This window comes from Lynx rufus, unplaced genomic scaffold, assembly GCF_022079265.1.
Source record: "Lynx rufus isolate CCGP_SWC_20201006 ecotype Redwood Valley unplaced genomic scaffold, mLynRuf1.p SCAF_21, whole genome shotgun sequence".
Classification (NCBI taxonomy): Eukaryota; Metazoa; Chordata; class Mammalia; order Carnivora; family Felidae; genus Lynx; species Lynx rufus.
Genome location: NW_025814836.1, coordinates 19,777,308 through 19,793,380, shown reverse-complemented (window position 1 = coordinate 19,793,380; position 16,073 = coordinate 19,777,308). Strand labels below are relative to the sequence as shown.

Sequence of the window (16,073 nt, the reverse complement as noted above, 5' to 3'; positions counted from 1 at the left end):
CACATATAAAATATACTCATCTTCTCCCCAAGGAAGACTTCTTTAACACCCATCCTATCACAGTATCAGACCTCAGTACGAACTCCCATGATGGTTTCCAGACCCCCTATGTGCCTCCTCCTGATCCAGGAACTAAAAAGGTCAATCACCGGCCGTCCACCCACCTACACACAATGGTGGAATGAGGAAACATTACTCCCAACAAACACTCATGTTTGAAAGAGGATGAGTAGGATGGGCACAGCAGTCACTTGTTTGTAACAATTCTGAAATAATAATGAACAGACACTATGAGGTTCCTGTATGCTGTAGTATAATTTAATGAAATTAATGAAATGTTTCCTCCCTGAAATCAGAAATGGACCTGGCGTTGACCATCAGTTGTACTTGATACAATGGAGAAGAGAGAAAAATAAATCTAAGAGAAAAAAATAAAAGGTGTAATATTTAAAAGGAGTAAATAGCGGTGTCTTTATTTTCCTACATAAAGATTGTAAAATGTAGACCATCAAAAATCCGTATGTGCATACAAAATCACAGGTTAGAATGTCAATATCTAAGAGTCAAGTCCACTTACATACACTATCAGTATAAAAATCTAAATTTAAAAATAGTATTGGGGCGCCTGAATGGCTTATTCATTTAAGCCTCTGACTCTTGATCTCAGCTCAGGTCTTGATCTCAGGGTCACGAGTTCAAGCGCCACATTGGGTTCTGCAATGGGCATGAAGCCTGCTTGAAAAACTATCACTAAGGGGCACCTGGCTGGCTCAGTCGGTGGAACATGCGACTCTTGATCCCGGGGTTGTAACTTAGAGCTCCACATTGGGTGTAGAGATTATTTAAAAAGAAAGTCTTTAAAAATAGTACTTAAAATAGCATCAAAGCACCAAATTCATAAAAATAGTTTTAAAGATGTGTAAGACACATTGTTGAGAAAAATGAAAATTTTCCATCTCAGCGAATGTATGTATACAGGTCCAATTCAATCTCAGTCAAAACCCACAGAAGGTGTTTTGTTTTGTTTTGGTTTGGTTTAGTTTGTTTTGGTTTGTGTTGGTTTTTTTATTTTGTGGAAACCTACAAGCTAATCCCAAACCAAAATAGAAGTGCAAAGAGCCAAGAATGATTGAGGCAGTCTCAACAAATGAAAAAACTGGACAAATTATGTAAAGATATCAAAACTTATTTTGAAGTTATAGTATTTCGTACACAGTATTATTGATAAAAGAATACACAAGTCAATCAGTGGAGAAAAACAGATATTCCAGAAAGGGACTCCCATATATGGTCACTTGACTTATGATGAAGTTGATACTCTAGCACAGTGGGGGAATGATGGCCTTGGAAGACTTATGGTCCAGTGTAAACAATGTAGAAAATAAAAATAAACGTGTATCCCTACCTCATAATATGTTAAAAAATAAATTCTACACATGTGGCAAATCTTAATATGAGAGATGAAATAATACAGCTACCTGGGGTAACCACATAGGCTACCATGTATAACCTTGGAGTTGAAATACAGTTTTTTTGAGGACTCGAACAAGGAATACACCTAAATTAAAATATTTAAAATTAGATATAGTCCATTAAGAACTTCTGTTCATATGAAAGGGGTGCCTGGGTGGCTCAGTCAGCTGAGCATCTGGGCTCAGGTCATGATCTCGCAGTTTGGGAGTTCAAGCTCTGCACTGGGCTCTGTGCTGAGAGCTCAGAGCCTGCAGCCTGCTTGGATTCTGTGTCTCCCCATCTCTGCCCCTCCCCCCACCCCTCTCTCTCAAAAAAATGAATAAACATTAAAAAAAATTTTTAAATAAAATAAATATGCTATGAAAAATGTGAAAAGGCAAACCAAAAAGTGAAATAACCTATTTGCAAAAAATATATCTGGCACACACATGCATTTCTGTACATCAACAAGAAAAAGAGGCAACTCAATTTTTTTAAATGGGAAAAACTCAGGCGCTTGGATGGTTCAGTTGGTTAAAAGCGTTGGACTTAGGCTCTGGTCATTATCTCACAGGTCGCAGGTTTGAGCCCTGATTGGGCTCTGCCGACAAAGCCTAGAGCCTGCTTCAGATTCTGTGTCTCCCTCTCACTCTGCCCTTCCCCTGCTCATGCTCTGTCTCTCTCTCAAAAATGAATAAATGTAAAAAAATTAAAAACTGGGCGAAAATCTTCAATTGACATTTCACAAGACAAAATGTCCAAATGGCTATTAAGCAAATGAAAGTGCCCTCAGCTGCATTAATATCAAGAAAATATAATTTACATATCACAATGAGATGCCACTGCTTCTAAGGGGTTTTCAGGACTGCTAATATCATGAAGACAGACAACGTTAAGTGGTGACCACGATATGGAAGAAGTAGAACGCTCAAACCCAGTTTGCGGACTCTAAAAAGATACCATTCCTTCGGAAAACAACTTGGGAGAGTCTTCTAAAGTTGAACATGCGCATATTCTAACCTCTCCCCCAACAGAAATGGATACACTGAGCATCAGAAGATAATCAAGAATGTAAATAGCAGTACTATTTTTACTAGCTTAAAACTGTAAACTGTACAATGGATTAATTAATTATGGTACAACCATTCAATAGAATACTATCCAACACTGAGAATAAAAAAGCAGGCTAGACACAAAACAGTGCATGTAAGGATTTCCTTTCTATGACGTTCAGAAACAGGCAAAACTAATATTGCGGTGTAAATGAGGGTAGTGTTTGTTTTGGGGGGCTAGATATTATTATCTGACGTCTCTGGGTTGCTGGACATGTTCTTTTTCTTGATTTAGCTGGTGGTTACATGGTGGGTGCATTTTATGATGATTTATCAAGCTGCACAACTGTGATCTGTGTGCTTAAAAATTAACAGATGATATCTACACATTTTCTGTTTCAAGGAGACAGAAGTCCTTATATTTTAAGGAGGCATTTCCTCACATTCGTTCCTTAGTTTCTAGAAATGTAGCCTTTGCATACTAAGTTAAGGAAACTGAGTAGGTAATTTAAGGTGTTTTTCAAATTTAATACTGATGCAGAATCGAGGAGAATTGATAGGAGAATAAACAAGAGTGGAAATTGTAAGTGACAAAAGAGCAGAATTAGCAAAAATAGAAATACTTAAATTGGAATGAATGTAATGTCCTACAATTGGATTCAAACAGTGGCCAAAGTGAAAGGTAGACACATTTAACTAAGAAGTAGATTTTGAATGAGAGTACCAGCAGTTTGGGCTGGCAGTTTGCTCAAAATAAATCAGAGGCTGCAGATGCCAAAAATTAATCTAATCATAAATTGCTTCTGGAGAAGTAAAGTGCTCATAAATTAAGACAACAATCCATCCAATGTACCTCATACTGGTCAATTTGTATCTAATATCGTGTTTTTTATTTCTGAGTGTGGCATTTTAGAACAAGCCAGGACACCTTAATAAAGAGGAACCAGAAAGCCCGGAAAAAGGGGAATGTTTGTAAGCAAATAACAGCTGAAGACATTCGAGATGCTTATCCCAGAAAAAAAGAAGGCTTAACGATGTCTGGATAGGAGTCCCACAAATTTCCAAATTCTCCCAGTTGGGACATGATTAAATGTACTTGCTATCATTTCAAAGAGCACACAAAGGCAAAAGGAAGGATAATGTGGACATAGACTCCAGCTCTATGTTAAACTCAACACTTGTTGAATATCTATTACTGGCAAGAAATAACTATGGTTATCGCTGTCTTAATATGCTGTGTCACAGCTTTAAAAATTTCCATTCTCTGAAAATGTTTCAGCAGAAGTCAAATGAATGAATACCAGTGATGTTGTTGGTTGAGAAGTTAGACTAGATGATGCTTTTCTGGTATGCGATAAAGCCTTCAAGTTCACTGAACAGGAAGCTGTTGACAGCAGGAATGCAGCCCAGGACACTCGCGGTACATGGATGGGGCCATAAACAAACACACATGTCAAAGAAAAATAAAGGGACAAGTGAGTTAATGGTCTGCTTACTCATGACAGGAGAAGATGAAGACTAACATTCCAATGGCAGGTTAGAGCTCATAAGCCATGCTGCTTTGTTGGTGGGTCACAGAAGCAGAGAAGAATCAGCAGCGTCAGGATTGATTTTCTGGAAACAAGGTTATTGCCGGACAAGGAGCACGGACTTGATCGGGAGCCAGAAGGCAGGTTTGGGGACAGACCAAGGATCTATGAGCTGAGGGTTTTAAGGACTAAAGGACTTAAAACCGTTCTGTATGTTCACCTTCCTGTCCTCCCCCTCTTTCTCTTAATTGTCAATAATACATTCACACTGTAAATTCCCTGTTAGCAGAAAAAGTATTTCTTGGGGTGCCTGGGTGGCTCAGTCGGTTAACCATCCAACTTTGGCTCAGGTCATGATCTCACAGTTGGTGAGTTTGAGCCCCACGTCGGGCTCTGTGTTGACAGCTCCAAGCCTGGAGCCTGCTTTGGATTCTGTGTCTTTCTCTCTCTCTGCCCCTCCCCCACTCGTGCTCTATCTCTCTCCATCTCAAAAATAAATAAACTTTAAAAAACATTAAAAAAAAAAGAAAAGTATTTCCTAAGTATTTTTTCTCTCCAATAAAACAAGAAAAGAATTTTATTTTTCTTTATGTGGAATCCTTTATTCTTGTTTCGGGTTGATGTCTTCTGAGAAAATAAATCTCCCCAGCTTCCACATATCACTGAGCTGTGGGTGCCAAAGCCAGAGAGGGTGATAAGCAGATCTGGGAAGAGGGAGTCGGTCCAATGACAAGTCAAACCACACACAAGACACAGAATGAAAGCATGGAAACAGTGATGGAGCAGAATAAGTTGTTCCCTACAGAGGGGTGGAGTTAGGCAAATGCACAGAGAAAAGAAGAAAACAGAAAATGTGGCAGTAGAAAGAGAAACATGAGAGATGGGAAGAAGAACTGTCCAGACTTTTGGTGCTTTCCAGTTCCTGTAAGATTAAGGGACTTCTTTCCTCCAAAACTATCTTACTACTTGGGTTACTTTGAGCAAGATTCTGTCATTTCCAACAAATACATCTCCATCAATGGGTCAGTGTTTCTCCATCCTGTCCCTGCATTAAAATCTCCTGAGATTTTAAAAATATCAATGCCTGGAGCCCACCTCCAGAAATTTTTATTTAATTGGTCTGCAGTGACAACCAGGGCTATGGGATATTTTTCAGTTTTCCAGGTGATTCTAATGTGCAGGCAGGGTTGAAAACCACTGTTCCTGTCAAGGGCTTAGAGCAGTGATCTCACATGTTGTTGAGTGTCAGAATGACCTAGAAGGCTTGCCAAAGTTCAGACTGTAAACCACTCAGCAGCAATTGTGAGATTCCAGTTAAGATTGGAGCAGGCCTGGGAATTTGCATTTTTAGCAATTCCTGTGGTGCTGATACCTGGGTCCCAAGCCCATGCTTTGAAAGCCTCTAGCCTATGGGGCGCCTGGGTGGCGCAGTCGGTTAAGTGTCCGACTTCAGCCAGGTCACGATCTCGCGGTCCGTGAGTTCGAGCCCCGTGTCAGGCTCTGGGCTGATGGCTCAGAGCCTGGAGCCTGTTTCCGATTCTGTGTCTCCCTCTCTCTCGGCCCCTCCCCCGTTCATGCTCTGTCTCTCTCTGTCCCAAAAATAAATAAACGTTGAAAAAAAAAATAAAAAAAAAATAAAAAACAAAGAAAGCCTCTAGCCTAAAGGAACCAATAGACTTGTTGGAGGTTTAATCCTCTGCCAGAATGAACTTGCCAGCAACCTTTATCTCTTACACCTCAATGTCTCTCTGTGAATTAAATGCCCACCATTCTTATGAAAAGTGTGCAAACAAATGAAGACTGTGTTTTAGCAACAGATTTCTCCATAAAGCCAGAAGCTTTGCCTATGTGGTGACAGGCGCTCCTTAAATGCTGAATTCAACCAGAGTAAGGAGTTTTTTTGTTTTTGTTTTTGTTTTCTGATCCTTACGGATTCTGGAAGCTGATGTCAGTGAGAAAGTATAGACTTAGTCACCTGTGGGAATAAGCACTGCTTAGCCCTGGGACTTCTAGTGGCCACTGGAGACTCAGAATAGAGGAGAGGCAGACATTGCCCAGCTTTTTGCTCAAATGATATCCCTAAAAATAAATGCTTATTAATTATAAGAAACGTGTGTTCTTCTAAATTATAGGGGGCAATTACAAGTTAAATTATCAAGTTATTTCTGGTGAGGGAGTTTTTCTCTCCTATGGGAAGAAGTAACACTTACGCTTCCTTTCTGTAAAATTCTGTGCCAGGTAAGTAGGAAGTCTGCCCAGGTTAACCTATGGTCCTATCTTGCTTATTCTTCAATGGATTCAACAAATATTTACTGAATGCCTGCTTTGGGGGCAGGAGAAATTAAAATTTTAATATAATACAGCAACGTCCTTAATAACAATGCCAACAATGGCAACAATGGTTATTTTATCGGAGGCTTATGACGTTTCAGATCCTGAGCTAATAACTTAATATAGATTATCTCATGATGAAACAGGTGCTACCATTATCCCATTGCAGCCAAGAAAACTGAATTTCAGATAAAATGAATAACCTGTCCAGGTGCGCCCAAGTTTGCACTGCTTTTAAGTATGTGAGTAAATATTTGAACCCCAGCATGTTCTAATCCAGAATCCATGTTTCAAAAATGCTTTTTAGATTTCCATATTGCCTCTTCCAGGAGCTGTTTTGTTGGGATGATCCCGTGGGTATACGGGAAACCCTCTCGCGGTGAGAGGAGGGTGCAAGCAGAGGTAAGTACGGGGTCTCTGGGAACCCAAATAAGGGCACGTTGCGGAGTCCAAATGAACAGCAGTCTTGAAGATGCACGATGTAGGGGTCCTAGGATTTCCTGGTGGGCAGGGTATCCTACCTTGAGTCCTACTGAGTGAGAGCTATCCAAGCAAACGGAACGAGAGAGAAACCGCCCTGGATCTGAGGAAGTGCAAGCATTCAGAGTAAGTCTGCAGAGGACAGTACCTTGGGGTCTGCAAGCGGGCAGCAGGCAGTGAGTGATGCCCCTGCGCACCGCTCTGGGATGTTTGGACATTCTCCTGAAGGCAGGGAAGGAGCCGTTAAAGTGCTTGCGCAAGGAGGAGCAGCATGGTCAGACCACCACAACAGGAGCTCCAAGAGTTCATCAGAGAGACTGACACCAGGCACCAGAGGTGACAGGGGCCTCACTAATGCAGAAGTATGGAGCTTATGGCAGCTCAAGTATGGACAGAAAGGACATTGGGTGACAGAGGGAGGAAGGAAACTCTACAGGAGTTGGAGACTGAATGTATCTAGGGGCCAAGTGAGGAAGAGGTTACGGACACTCCCTAGATTTCTGGATTAAGTGAATATAGGCAAGAGGATCGTGCTTTCCCCCAAGGCAAGGAACATAGGAACACAGGCAGAGATGAAGATGTGGAGGTTTCTTTTCATTAAGTTGTGTTTTGTTTGAGCTGGAGTGGTGAGTTTTGAACTTCTCACCCCGGGCTAAACCCACTCCCTGGTGTCTCGCTTTCTCCATCAGCAAAGTGGATGGTGTTGATTGGATTACGATTCTGAAATCAGGCTCTTATGCATCTCCCCAGTACCTTTTCCAATGAATTCTTGTCTGAGCCAAATTGCAAGGTTAATTTAATTCATGCACAACATGAGTTCTATCATTTCTCGGGCAACAAAGAGGCTGTTCGGGGCCACATTACTATGCTCCTCACATGCCTCCCCCACCTTTCCCCTCCCTCCCTAGTCCCATTCCTGGTCCTCAGCAAGCTAATTGGGCCCTTATGCAAGAGGTTAACCCCCATCTCAAACACAGCTCCCCTGGCTGACTCTTACCCCCACAGCCCACCTATCCCTGACTGTGTTTACTGCTCTGCTCCGCCAGCTTTAGGTTGCCGTGTTTTCCATTCCTGACATCTGGGTCTCGTTCCTGCTTCCCAGCAGTGAGACCTCTGCATTATTTATGCCACCGCCACAGGAAAATGAAGGTGAGGCTGGAGCCGTGAGAAGGCAAATTCTGGACTATGTGATGAAAACCCAAAACAGCAATGCTTCCAATTAAACCGAGCAAGGCTCACTGAAGCCCTGGAGATTCCAACTTGTGCACATTATGTTGTGGACAGCATTCAGCCCAAGCTCCTGAGTGCAGCAAACATCTCTATGAGGGAAATCATCTTGGTGGCATATTCAATTGTCCTCCAAGAGCCCTGTTTGCAAGACCAAATTTTCCAGTCCTTTTACTGACAGTCATGCTCTCTCCTTTGTGTTTCACCTGAGAGAGAGCAATGTCCAGTCATGGCTGAGTTTAACCACAGGGGGCCTGGGCAGAATTTATTCCTACAACTATCTGAAAAGGGGATTTTATGCTCTATTCCCTTTCTTAAAGGGAGAGACTTCTACTTAAATTGGGCCATTATGGGCTAAAGTTCCAACATGGCCTTAGCAAAAGCAACCTTTACTTACAAGTCAGTTTGACCCCCTCCCATGGCTAGTGTGGGGTGAATAATTTCACATTAAACTCAGGAGATGCTTCAATAACTAACCAGTTAGGAGACCACCCAGAGTGGGACCCTTTACTACATGTTATGAAATGCCAGAGGAGGTTTCCTGACATCCCAGTGTTATGCATTATATTGTCCTTTGTTCCAAGATAGTTTAATTACATTGAAAGTGCCCACATAGATTAAGTCAAAACATATAGTCTAATATGTGGCTCTGTTTTGCATGTAGCACCCTTCTGGTAAGTAATAATAAATTTAATGTCAGCCATTAATTAGACTGCTTGATATGTGCCAATCACACCGTAAGACTGTATGCACATCTACAGTCAGTATAAAAGTCCCGCAAGGAAGATATCACCCAAACTTACAGATGAGGCTCAACTTCTGCTAAGTAGAAGGAGGTTAAATGCTTGCCCATGGCCACCCATTAAAAAGAGATGCTCTGGGGGGCGCCTGGGTGGCGCAGTCGGTTAAGTGTCCGACTTCAGCCAGGTCACGATCTCGCGGTCCGTGAGTTTGAGCCCCGCGTCAGGCTCTGGGCTGATGGCTCAGAGCCTGGAGCCTGTTTCCGATTCCGTGTCTCCCTCTCTCTCTGCCCCTCCCCCGTTCATGCTCTGTCTCTCTCTGTCCCAAAAATAAATAAACGTTGAAAAAAGAAAAATTTTTTTAAAAAAAGAGATGCTCTATCTCATACTCTGATATGTCTGGGCTCCAAAGATTTTACACAATAAAATATTTCAAATCATTGGATGAACCAGTGATGAAGAGCAGTATGGGGAGCCTGGGTGGCTCAGTCGTTTAAGCCTCTCACTTTTGACTCCAATTCAGGTCACAATCTCATGGTTCGTGAGTTCGAGCCTCGTGTTGGGCTCTGTGCTGATAGTGCAGAGCCTGCATGGGATTCTGTTTCCCTCTCTCTCTGCTTCTCCCCCACCTGCTCTCTATGTCTCTCTCAAAATAAATAAAAAGAAACTTTTTTTTTTTTTTAAAGAGCAGTATAACAAGATTGTCAATTAATGAAATTAAGATTGAGCTACCGGGCTTACCCTGGGGCCTCACCTTAGCTGAGTTTTACTCCCTGTCTCTGATTGGCTGGCCCTCTGTGAGTAGCAATAAGCTTAACACCCTGGCAGGGCACTTGAACAGTGAGGCCTTGGGAGGTTCCTCAGGAGTTAAAATTGCTTCCTTCCCCAGTTTTAGGGGTTGAAGGGAGAGAAGCAGCAGCCTGACTGTCACCTTTGGACACAGTCCCAGTGACCTGTCAGCATGGGTGAGGCCCCTACTGTTTGCCTCACTCAATTGCAGGTACTGAGGCTCTCAAGGCAGGAGAGTTAATATACCCATTTTGTGTGCCAATCCCAATCAGTGCAGAAGTGTTACTGGGACTCATGTCTTCCCCAAAGGTGGGGCCAAGACTAATGTTTTTGACCCATGGCAGATGTCCAAGTTGTCTGGATAAACCCAGGGGCAGAGTATAAATGCTGACCCACCACCACCATACTTACCCACTCCATGTAAGGAGGTTGCCTCAGTTTCCTGATGTACATTCCTGTCTTCAAGAACTGTTGGCTGTCTTGGCCTCCTAGACTGAACTGTGCTTTATGGTTGGCAACCCCTACTTTCTGGGACTAGTGCTTTGAGCTCTGTGTCCAATGCCATTGGCCATGATCATTGCTGCCCTGCTCAAGTTCTCCTTGAGCATATGTATTGAACGGATGAAGCACAGGTCTCCAACGCCTTCATTTGAAGCCTGTTTTTACCTGTGGCCCACCCTCACGGAGAACAATCTTGCCGTGTGGCTCATCCATCTGGTCCTGTCTTCACGCATTTCTTGCCTTCTCCCCATCCCACCAGCTCTGGGCAGAGGCACCTTCACATTGGTTTATGCAACTACCCTCCTGTGTTCCCCTCCACCCCACCTCCCAGCTTTGCTCACAAAAAAATGAAAAATAGGGAATTGGCTCAAACTTCTTTGAAAAATCTGACTGGCCTTCCCTGTGGCATATGGAGAATCCAGATTTCCAGCTTTGTAATACTCAAAAGGTATATCAGAGATACTAGCAAGGGAGAAAGAGGAAAAAATTCTCTGCTTTTCAACATAAATTTATGCAAGAAATGTTAGCAATTCACTTAAATGTGGAGTACTTGTGCCTATAAAAATACCTCTAAGACATGACTTCTGGTATGTTAGAGAAGCACTGTTTAATCTTTATTCTGATAGAATGAGAACAATTTTAAATAAAAGAATATGGAATCAAATTTAAATTTCTTTCACCCAGAACCTCCCCATTTCCCAACTATGGCAGCAAGATTTTTTTTTTTTCCCTACCACATCCTTACACAGGAAAAGAGGGGAATTCTAGATGTGTACCTTAGCATGAATCAATGAAAATAAGCAAAAATAACACTTGTCCTTCTGCCACTTCTGAGGAATAAAGTGGAGATAAAATCAATAGTGTGTATAGAGTATCTTGAGGCTCTGGGGACAAGGTTTTAGGAAGACACATGCCATCCCTTTTTGCTCTCTCCTTTTGTCTCTGAAAAGAAGCTGATTAACTCAAAACATATGCCAGAGGGACAGTATAAGACCAAGAAAATCATTTAAGTAGCTAAAAATTCTGTTCCACTGGGCCCCAGAGAAAGATAAAACCAAAATATGCCCACCCTGTCCCTTGGCAGAAGGCGGCCTAGTTTGTCTAAGTTGTAAGTGGGAATCAATGAGCTCTTCAAAGAGCACTGAAATCCCTTTACCAGCACGCACGCCTACAGAGAGAGCCAAGAGGATGAGAATCGATAGCACTCCTAATTCCGAAGCCCAGATTCTCTGCAGTGGCACAGGGGCCAGGCCAGCTGCAACACAGCAGCCTGGAAGAGGCTGTGGCCTGGGTTTCTGGAAACCTCATGGAGCCTGAGAGCTTTCCTCCACTCCCCTTAGCTATGCCTGTCTCCCCCTAGGCCTCAGGCCTCCTACCTCTGGTAGGGAGTTCTACAAAGTGGAATGGGCTCAATGCCTCCTACCAGCTGACAGTGGAGGCTGTCTGTTCTTCGGGCTTCTCTGCTTGCATGCCTTTTCTCTGGCTGGACCTTTCTGACTAATAAATAGATCTTCTTCTACAGCTTTCTACTCTGCTGTGTGCTCTTCCTTGGCTTGAATTGCATGCCTGTGTGCTGGTCGGTCTCATTATAAGCAGGACCCTTTGCTTCCTGGTCGTATTTCAAAGTCCCTGTGACTATGCTTTGATTTATTTATCTTTAATTTTTTGTATTTAGGTAAATATGTACCTAGAGTGACATGCATAGACCTTGAATGAGTCTTTAATCAATGGGTTTTGGTGTAAGTGACTCTAATTGAGATACAGAACATTTCTACTAACCTCAATAGTTCCCTCCTGGCCCCTATTATTGAATCCCTTTACAGAGGCAATCAATGTTCTGATTCTTCGATCTTGAACTTTACCTAAGTAGAGACATAGAGCATGTACTTTTTAGTGTCTAGCCTATGTCACTCAACATACTTCTGAAATTCATCCATGTTGTTGCAAATTTCAGTTTATTATTGTATTTTTTTCTCTGAATAGTATTACAATGTGTGAGTATATCTATATTTACTGTGTCTGGGCTTTGAATCCAACATCTGGAAGAGAATTCGTGACACTCTCATAAATTAGAGACAGAAAATAAAGGCTCAAGCAAATAGGAAAGAGACTATAATATCTGTGGGCTATCAGATGAATCTATGCCACCAGTTAATGAGAAGCTTCCTTTCCTTTTCCCCATGCAGTGATCCCAAGTATTGAAAACTTGACAGAACACCAATTTCACAAGACACAAGATCTAAGAGATCACAGGCAGGCCTTAGACCCTCTGAGGAAAGAATACTTTTCTACCTTACTGTAATAAAAACCAAGCAAAACCCTTACTAATATTTTAAGCCCAGTTTAAGTGGCATCTCTAGTCTCCAGTTTTTCCATAACCTTGAGGGAAAATGATGCAATCCCTCATTTGTGTTTCTACAACTCATATGAACTTTTGCTGCAGTTTTTACCATTTTGTACTACCTTGGTGTCTTTGCAGACCTGACTGCACTTTCTAATAAAGTAAACTATAGACTCTTCAAAAAAAGGGGGGGTGGGGTCATCCCTTTCCTTTCCAGTGATTACACACATGATGTAAGGAATGAGCACATGGATGAATGCCCAGATGGATGAGTGGATGGATGGATGGATGGACTGATGGATGATGGGTGGATGAGTGGATAGATGGGTGGATGGGTAGGTGGATGGATAGATAGATAGATAGATAGATAGATGGATGGATAGGTGGATGGATGGGTGGGTGAATGGATGGATGGATGCATGGGTGGTTGGATGGATGCATGGGTGGTTGGATGGATGGATAGGTGGATGGATGGGTGGATGGATGGATGGATGGATTGATGGATGACGGATGGATGAGTGGATAGATGGGTGGATGGGTAGGTGGATGGATGGATGGATAGATAGATAGATAGATAGATAGATGGATAGGTGGATGGATGGGTGGGTGAATGGATGGATGGATGCATGGGTGGTTGGATGAATGGATAGGTGGATGGATGGGTGGGTGGATGGATGGATGGATGGATGGAAGGATGAAACTGTATGTAAATACTGTCATATTGCCTATAAACTGGATGACCTGTCTGGTTTTTAGCAACCCTCAGCAGTATCAGGATACTGCTTTCTCTCACGATCTCACATTCTCATTGGTTCTGGGAGTTCATATTATTCTATTCACCAATAGGCAAATGCCTAAGTACCATCTAGAATTGGTTAAATCTCCTAGCCACCAGAAAGTGGCTTCCTGATGCTTCAGTAAATATTTTTATAGGAGCTAGAGGTTGGACAGGGTCACAGTTAATCTATAACCATGTAGCCCAAGAGTCAATCTGGACACCATGAAAATCTTCTCCGTATAGGACAGACCCGAGTACAGATGAGTGGCGGTGCTTGTGCTATCAGCAGGAAGCTGGTTAAATACAGCCTCACGGGTAACTAAAAGGTGATGCTGAGCCCATTAGAGAGTTTTGTAATACTGTGAATAGCATTTAGTACTCAGCTGTTTCTCACCCACCTCTCAGATGGTCCCAGCAGGAAACAAGTCTGTGGCTGTCGTGTTTACAGTTAATTAATGTTTATTTATATTTTAAAACAAGGCATTCACCTGTCATGCTGTAAAATAAATGTTCTGCTCTTCAATTAGAGGTTGTCAGAGTAGAGAGGAATCCTGTTTGCTATGGGTTGAATGCGTGTATATTTAACTGTGTATCAGGTAAGGACCTCTTTCCCTGTAAGTCTCTGTCTCTTCTCACAGAGGCTAAGGCTTCTTTCTCAAAGAATACACTGTTTCCAGGCCTTGTTCATAAGATTGGTGTTCTGCTGTACAGGCCATGAACTTGCTTCTAGAGGGAAGACAACAGAGGTACAAGTGTTTCCTTAGATGGGGAGCATGGGGGGTTAGCATGAAAATATCACACATTTTGACCAGTGTAGAACAAGGATTCTTAAGGGAAAAGGACATGCTTTATTCTCTTTGCAGTAAAGTAGTGACTCGCTAAGTGTGAAGTGTTTAAACGCTACACATTCCAAAGAAAGGTCTGGCTCTTGGTTGGCTCCTGGTAGATCACCTTGGCATTCTTGGAATAGTCTGCTAGTTAAGAGTGTCTCTCTTTACCTGGGCCTTGGGTCATGCCAGATGATTGATGCTGACAATGTGACCTCTGGTGGTAGTCTTGGACCATTAAGTGTCAGTTTGACTTCTAAAGGGACTGGAGACTGAGTAACTAAGATCAGACATCTGGGGCACCATGGCTATAATTGAGCTTCAATAAAACCCTGGTCATCAAAGTTCAGATGAGCTTCCCTGGTTGGCATACTATCCCTGTTATCACACACCACTGCTGGACAATGTAGCACTGTCCATACAACTCTACTGGGAGCAGACACACCTGAAAATCCACACCTGTCTCCTGGATTCTGCCCTATGTACCTTTTACCTTTGCTGATTTTAATCTGTATCCTCTCACTGTAATAAACTACAGTTATGAGCACGACAGCAATTCTGAGTTCTGTTTGTCCTTCTAGGGAATCAGTGAACCTGAGGATAGTCTTGGGGACACCCTCTCTCTGAAAGAGTAAGTGATAAAGAGAGATTGAGTTGCAGGGTGGAAAACAGGTCAGAACCGAATGCCAACTCTGCTATATACCTCCTGGTGACCTCAGGGAAATCACTTGACCCCTTAATTTTTTTGAGATATCAGTAAGATTCTATACTAGATATTCATCTATTATTTCAATAGATATTTACTGAATGAACCACTGTTTTCATTTTTGTATTTTGGGGAGGGGGGCAGAGGGAAAGAGAGAGAGAATATGGAGACTGATACAAGCCTCGATCCCATGACCCTGGTATCATGACCTGAGCCAAAATCAAGAGTCAGATGCTCAACCAACTGAGCCACCCAGGTGCCCCAATGTGCCACTGTTTTTATCACATAGTATATGTTCAAAAAGTGGTTAATGGTAGAGGTGATTGCTTGACCCATCTGTAAGCTTATCCACACTATTTTAAAAGTTCCTTACGTTAGGCAAGCAGTCTAAATTTGGACATATGCCCCTCCATGCTTTTGCAGAGAGTATGTTCACAGTTTGTAGTCAATAAATGATTATTTTCCTACAGTTACTTGCGTACCATTGCCTCCTTCATTAATCTTGGGCCTAGGCCTCTTGTCTCTAATAAAGATCTTCATCAATTTATGATGAGATTGCAACCTGTTAAACCTATCATAAACTGAAAATATCACACACTGAAAATGCATTTAATACATCTAACCTAGGAACACTGTAGCTTCGCCTCACCTATCTTGCATGTATGTGCTCAGAACCCTTACCTTAGCCTACCGTTGGGTGAAATCATCTAACACGAGGCCTTTTTTATAATAAAGCATTGACTACCTGATGTAATTATATTGAACACCGTGCTGAAAGTGAAAACCAGAATGGTTGTATGGGTCCAGAATTCTGGTATGTGTATGGGTTGTTTATCCTCCAAATCGTTTGAAAGGCTGGAAGCTGCACCTTGCTGCCACAGCCCAGCAACACAAAGAGGTGCCTGGGAGAGGATCAAAATTCAAACTTTGAAGTATGCTTCCTACTGAATGTGAATCACTTTCACAGCATCGTAAAGTAAAAAAAATGGTAAGTGGAACCATCAGTAAGTCGGGGGCCAGACTGTCTATCATCTGTTTTCCTTCAATTTTGCAGTTGCTATAAGCTTGGGAGTAAAGCCTGTGTATAAAAGTACCTGGAATAGCGCCAGAATCATCTTTGGAATTGAATATATACTAGGTGAACATGAATATTAACAACTAGAGGATTTCTTTCAATCACTACTTAATAGATAAATAATATTCTCTCTTGACCAATAACTGAAAAAACAGAAAAATGGGTTAAAGTGCGATTTTTGCACAGCTTTCACCAACGAGTATGGTTTGAGCCAATGGTTTGCCCCTATGACGGGTTAAATTGTG

General features: G+C 42.2%; 1 protein-coding gene across 2 annotated transcripts in view; it reads right to left on the bottom strand.

Moving 5' to 3' along the window:
- Positions 1 to 16,073, bottom strand: part of AGBL1 (AGBL carboxypeptidase 1) — a 696,557-nt gene that overhangs the window by 336,860 nt on the left and 343,624 nt on the right. The window lies entirely within an intron of this gene.